Source organism: Rhinopithecus roxellana, chromosome 4 (assembly GCF_007565055.1).
Source record: "Rhinopithecus roxellana isolate Shanxi Qingling chromosome 4, ASM756505v1, whole genome shotgun sequence".
Classification (NCBI taxonomy): domain Eukaryota; kingdom Metazoa; phylum Chordata; class Mammalia; order Primates; family Cercopithecidae; genus Rhinopithecus; species Rhinopithecus roxellana.
The window spans coordinates 9475203-9482078 of NC_044552.1; positions in this window are offsets into that span (position 1 = coordinate 9475203).

Here is a 6876-nt window from a genome sequence, read left to right on the forward strand (position 1 = left end):
TTCAAGGAAGTAGCTTAGACAACTTTGCCTTAAAAGTTCTTGAGGCAAATGAAAACCAGTTTTTCAGAATTAGAAAGACCACAATTAACTTAGTATCCTATAACTTTGGTATTTTAAAAAGTAATTCTCAAAGGGGTGAGTCAAGTCAGAAAGGGAACTGTGTGTATAAATTGTCAGGTTTTGGCATTTGTTTCCAGTCATTTCCAGAGAGAAAACTTCATTTTTATTCTTCTCAGCACCACATTTCAAAGGAAAGTTGTACAACTCTTATATTCACAATATCACAGGTAAAATTATCTAATCATAAAGACTGTACAATTTACATCATAAGATTCAGAAAGAGCACATTTTGAGTTTGAAAACAAATGAAGTGATATGTGCTATGTCATTAAAAAAAAAAAAAACCTCATATACTTGATCAGGCCTTATTAAATTGTCAACGTAAGTTTCTAATGCAACTTCCTGTGTTGACATAAATACAGAAAAAAACAATACCATTTAAACAGTGCCTCCCCAGGTCTCCAGAGCCTGGAACAATTTAATAAAACAATTAAGTACTGTGTTATTGGGGGCGGGGGATTGGAGGGTAGGAATGAGCTTTTAAAACCAAAGCAAAACAAAACAAAACAAAACCTCTCCAGACTGAGAATCTTTGAGTTTTGAACATGTGATTGGAAATCCAGAGGTAGCTTGTCTGTCATTTTGAGATCTTTGATAAGTAATCTTGCACAGCCTAAAAAAACTGATGGGCACGACACTTTTACTGGGGAGCTCTCCTTTCAGCAACACGTGCAAAAATGGTAAGGTTCTACTATTAAGACATTACCAGCGATTAAAACATGGAAATCTGACAAGTTTTAACAGCAATCGAAGTGTATTCTTTTCAAGTCTGTGGTTTTGAGAAAAAGCAGTGGAGTCTGGAGTCTACAGGTCCCGTTGAGCACACCAAGAGGATGTGCTTCCTTTAGGAAGGCAGGAAAGGCAAAGAGAGTGTCTCCACTTTAAAAAACACGGCCTTACCTCATATTGCAAAATTAAAGTGACAAATCCTGGAGAAAATCTCGGAGCACGCATTACAACCAGTCCCGTCATTAGTCAATTAAGACAAACTGAATGTAAACGGAGACTTGTCCGAGTCTATCCGCGACCCTAGGCCCCTCCAGGCAGTGGGAAAACCGGGCGGACACTTCCGGGCCTGCACAAAGGGAACCAGGACCGAGCCCTGGCCACTAGCTGGGGCTTTGCGTGGCAGAAAGTTTCGAGGCTTCCGTCCCAGACTTTCAGGAGACTTGCATCCATTTAGGAGACTCTCTGTCTCCACCAGCCTCTAAATTCTGAATGGGAATAAGCCCAATCGGCTTCCCACCCCCCGGCCCGCCCGGGTTTGGCGCCAGAGCACCCTCCCGGCAGAGGCCAGAGCGCAGCGGGAACCGCCAGCCCGGCGGGGGCGCACTACACTCGGCACTGCGGTCCCCGCCTCCCGCCGCAGCCCAAGGGGGCAGGCCTCGGAGCCACCCAGCTGGGCCACCCGGGAGCTGGCTGGGTCCGCAGAGCAAAGGGGCGGCGGCGGCGCTGAAAGCTGGAGCGCGCTGCGAGCCAGCGGCCACAGCACTGCCGGGGAGCGACGCCCACCTGTTAGCTCAGATATTGCCATTTCCAGGCCATGACACCTGCACCCTGAATGGTGATCAGCCTCCTTACCCGCGGCAAGACCGAGCCCCGGGCACACATCCTCGGGTCGACTAAGTGGCTAGAGGGTCAGCGGCCCAGGCCTCCAGCTGCGTGCGGAGCCGCGAGTCCAAGGCGCGCTCGTCTGGCAGTGGTGCCTGAGGCTGGGGCTGCTGCAGCTCCCCGAGGCCCGCTCCAGGAAAAGACATCCGAGCCTCTCCACCCAGCGACTCAGGGACCTTTATGTACAAATGTAGGACACTTGCCTCTCTGGTGGGGAAAATGTTGGAGAGGGCGCTGCCATTGGGTGCGCACCTGGTCAGCGAACTTAACCTAGAGAGTTTGGGATGGAGAAGTAGGATGGAGAGGAGAGCGAAATTTCACTCTCTCTAATTTAGCAGGAAGAAGTCCATGATCGAGGATTCCTGGCTTTTCGGACTTGAGATTCAAAGAACAAGTCCCAGGCGCATGGGCTTAGCGAACGAGACTGAGACGTCAAAGTAGCGCGCTAGGAGTTGGGAAGTGGGGAAAGAAAAGGCAGAAGTGGGGAAACTGGAGAAAAAGAAGCCCAGAGGTGGAGTGAAGTTATGCCCGGTCCAGAGTAAACTTTATTCTAACCTAGAGGCTGTCTCGATTTCTTAGATGTAAAGGCACCCTATACTGTGCTTCTAAACCAGCGTCCCGGGCAAACAGCCAATGCCGCCAAGAGCTGTCGGGAAACGCTGAGTTTTTAGGCTCTTGCTTAGCAGTGCTGTTGGACTTGTTCTTAAGTTGGCTAATTCGAATGCACAGCAGTTTGAGAGGTTTCGCTTTGCATACCTAGGACTGAGACACGCCCTGTTTTTCAAAAGGGGGACTGATAAAGCCAGGGTCTCAAGTTTTTCACAAGGCCAAAGATGAGGAGTGGCTGCAGTTTAGAAAGTCAGTCCCAAAACTCTGCTACAGATCGAGGCAGACTTGCCCTAAATAATTCCCAAATCTGGGTTTTACTCCCAGATATTCTGATTTCTTTATTGTATTGAGCCGCTCAGGCATCGGGACTTTACAACCCTCCAGCTGACTCTAACACACAGCAAAGTTTGAAGGCCACTGCGCTAAGTCACCCATTATCCCCAGGAAAGGTTTTCTGGAGAAGGAGCAGAGACCTCCTTCCATTTAGCTCTTGGCGATTGTGCCAGCTTTGGAACTAGCTCCCTAGTCATTGAAAAGTACAATCCCTCATCTTACAAGGTTGTTGTTGTTGTTGTTGTTTGCACAGAGACACAGCAAAACATTGACTCTCCACTGGCATCAGCCATATAGGAATTATGAAGGATGAAACCATCTCCCCCAGGCCTTCAATAAGTGCAAGTGATAACTTAACATTGAGAATTCTGCCTGCCAGTTACAAGGTAAACTGGTAGCTCTTTTCAGCCACCCTAACTCAGGATATCCCATTAGGAATCAAAGTAATCTCTCAGGGCTAGTGATTGCAGACTTTTCAAGCTGGTGTTAAGGAAACTGAGAGTCTCAAATTCAGGCTGGATCACATGCCCTTGCATCCAGACTCCCCCAAAATGGATCTGCTATATTAAGACTGGCTGCAGAAGAAGCCTGGCTGGTGTCTAGAATGTCCAAGAGTGGCGCTGGGGAACTGAGGGGCGATATTGGATGTCCAGGATCGCTCATATACAAATCTAAAACCTGGTTATATTAAGTGGTGAATTACTGATACCAAGACTAGCAAACTAGCCCCTTTTCAGCCGACATGGAGGGGAGGATAGTTCTCTTGGCCTTTCCTAAAGGTAACTCCAGAGGCAGAGGCACCACAGAGGACCACCCCCCTCCCAAACCCGCCAGGCACCCAGCTGTGCTTGGACTTGGCTGCCTAAAGCGTTTATCACCTTACTTTATACAAGGCGGGACGGGAAACAGATAACCCCCGTGGCTGGGTCGGGTCAGGGATCACTTATAACTTCCTAGGGTTTCATCCTCTCTCTCTCTTGTTTCTGCACCATTTCTTTGCAGTGCGAACTGCCTGATACTTCCTTAACCTCCATCTCTCCAAGAACAAGTGCATAACATGGGGCTGCGGGGAGACAAGGGATTGGAGAGAGCAAAACCCCCTCCACCGGTCAGGAATTCCCTGCACACTCCAGTTGTTGAGGATGCGAAAAGGGACCTTACAGTCTTCAAGAACTCGCTTTTTCACTCCCCCACCCCCAGAACTTTCTGCTGATCTATTTTGGGGGTCCTTGGGAGTATCTTCAAAGACGCTAGGAAAGTAAACCCTGGAGTGGGGGGCTGCAGATGTGCCCATTCTAAAGATCCAAGACAGCCATTCTGCACTCTTCCAGGCCCAGCCCTGGACAGGCGTCCCTGTCACATCCCAGCTCCACAGCTCATGGCACCCTCCTTCTTTCCAGGCCGGTCCGGACACGACGCGTCCCAGCGATTTACTCTGCAGAAGAGTTGGGAGAGTCCCCTTTCCTCCATCCCCCCTCCCCCAACACACACACACACACACACACACACACACACACACGCACACACACACCGCAGTTCTGCACTAGGGTTTCCCTCCAGGGCAGATTACTTTATGACAGGGTGTGATAAGTGGTGATTTTGTTCCTCTTTTGATAGCAGGATTGCTTTGTAAACAGAAGCGCAAACTCGTTCCGATAGTGGTTCCGCACCAGTGCTCGGCAGCCGCCCTGGCACAGCGGGCAGCAGAGACAGCTGCTGCACCTGTCGCCTAAGGCCGAGAGGACCGGGATGCCGCTCTTGGAGGGGGCGCACTGACCGGTGACGCGCTCCTCCAGTCTCCAGGGCATCTTTAGCTTCCCAGCTTGCTGCACACCTCGGGCCTGTACCCACTGCCGTCAGTTGAAAGCGTGCATTCTGGAGAGCCACAGTGGGACACGCCTAATGCACACCCTCCCTTCTTCACCTTCTCCCTGGACACCTTTGCTAAGAGATTTGGCTAATTTCTTCTCCTGTGGTTGCTGGTAATTCTACTGGTAATTCCTGTGCCCTAATCCAATTGGAGAGTCATGCCACTCAATTTCTCTCACTTTTTCCTTCGAGTAGCCCAATATTCCTTCTTCCTGGCCCCGACCCTGACGGCCAGTTTACCATTCCAAGGGGGACCAAGAAGGAAACCAAGTTTGAGTTAGGTTTGCTCTGCCAAGGGCAGGGAAGAGCAGCCACTGTGGGAGACAGGGGAAGAGGAGAGAAGTGCAGCCAGGGGTCACCCCATCTGCCCCGGGATCTTCAACTCCCCAGCGAAAACGCGAAGCCGAGGTTATTACCCGAATGAACTCATTGCTCAGACTTGGGTACAGATATCCAAGTTCATTTAAAGAACGTTGGGCGAAATCGCTAGGGGTATGGTGCTTGATGGTAAGTGAAGGGGTGGAGTGAAAATGAGGCTCAAGCAGGGCTTAACCCTAACGCAGAGATTACTCCCTCAGAAACTTTGGGGCTGACGGCCCTGGGAGGAGGGTTGTTGGCGGAGAATGGGTTCCACCGGCGTTTCTGACACCATAGGCCTCAGAGAGCCTGAGCTCAGCATTACCTGAAGCTGGGAGCTCTGCTCAATCCAACACCAGGTCGTCCCGCCCCTTCCCGCAGCACAGACTTCCCTCACTGAGTGGCGCACAGAAAAATTTCCGATACGGCTCAGTGTCCCAGGCCCTGTTAGCTAAGGAACCTGCTTCGTGGTGGCAGCGCCAGGAGTGGCTGGGGAACTTCCGCGGCTCTCCCTCTCCCATCCCAGGGAGAGGAGCGGGGTGCCCCTGGTCTCTGATTCAAAAGAGCCCCAAGGCCGCACTTTCCGAGGCCTCTTGGACGCAGAGGTGGGTCGCCAAGTGCAGTTAGTGGCCTTGGGCCTGCCCGCTCTGGGAGTAGCTGGCTCTCCGGAACGGTTGTCTGGAACCCGGAGAGCGGATGAAGCTGGGAGGCATCCCCCATTCCCCGCCAATCATGGCACCCCCGGAGGTGGGGCAGTCTCGCTGGTGCGGAGCTGCGGAGGAGGTACTGGTGGGGAAAAGCTCTGAGCGGTGCAGCAGGTGTTTGAGGAAGGGAAGGACGTAAATCTGGCAGGACTGGGGTTGTGAGGAGAAAATTGCGGGAGGTGCACATGACCAGTTCCTGGCTGCGGTGTGTCTAAGAAGGGCAATGCAGTTTACATCATCTTGAATTGAACAGGTCTTGGGCGCTGTGAACTCATCTTGGACGTGGGGCTACGTAGACCGTCCTGGACACGGCTCAGCAGCCTTTCTTGAAAGCACACTGTTGGCCAGGAGCTGTGCTAAGCGTTTTGCGTACAGTCTCCTATTGAATTCCCACCAATTAGCCACTTTACAAACCAGGAAACAGAAGTTCAGACAAGGTCAGTAACTTCCCCAGGATCACACAGCCCCTACACGTGTATATATCGGAGCTGAATGTGGAACCCAAGTGATCTTACTGCAAAGCTAAATTCTAGCTCCGGCATTCCACGTCCCTCCGCCTCTCTCCCACATCATCCTCCCGCTAGGATGTGCACAGCTGCCGACGGTCCTCTCTCCTAAGGCCAGGGGTGCTTCGCTTCCAGCTCACCCTGTCCATTCCCACCCAACCCTACGCAGCGCCTTAGCTTCGCGCTTAACTCCGCTCTCAGCTCTGCCTCCCGCTTTCTGCACGCTCAGGTTCCCCACCCCAAAAGTACCGAGGGTGAAGACGGCGCTCCCCACACCCCACCCTGGCCCTGGGACGCGCCCGCCAGCCCTTCCTACGCTCGGCCCGGCCTGTCCGGCTGGGCCCGAGGTCGCCTCCAGTCAGTGTTTCCCCCGCGCTGGCGAGGCGAAGCGAGGGCAGGTTGAAACCGCCGCTCACTTTTAAGAGAGCACAGCGACCTCCACCTGAATCCCGGAGAGGTGCAGGAGCTCCCTTCGTGCGTGTCTTCCACTCTGAAAAGTTAGTCACCGCCCTATTTCCACCTTCTGGAAGAAGCCAGGGAAAGTGCACTTATTAGTTAAAAACGTCATCTAATTTATTTAAATTCTCACCAAAACAAAACAAACCAAAAAAGCTACCCACAGAAACCCCCAGACTTGAGCAAGATTCTAAGGCAGGTCCCAGAAAGTTTTAAATCAACTAAAGGATGGGTACTGGAATGAAAGTCCTAGTAGTCCAGGGATGAATAAAATGCGGAAGCGATAAGAGGACTCCAGGGAGTGGCACCTC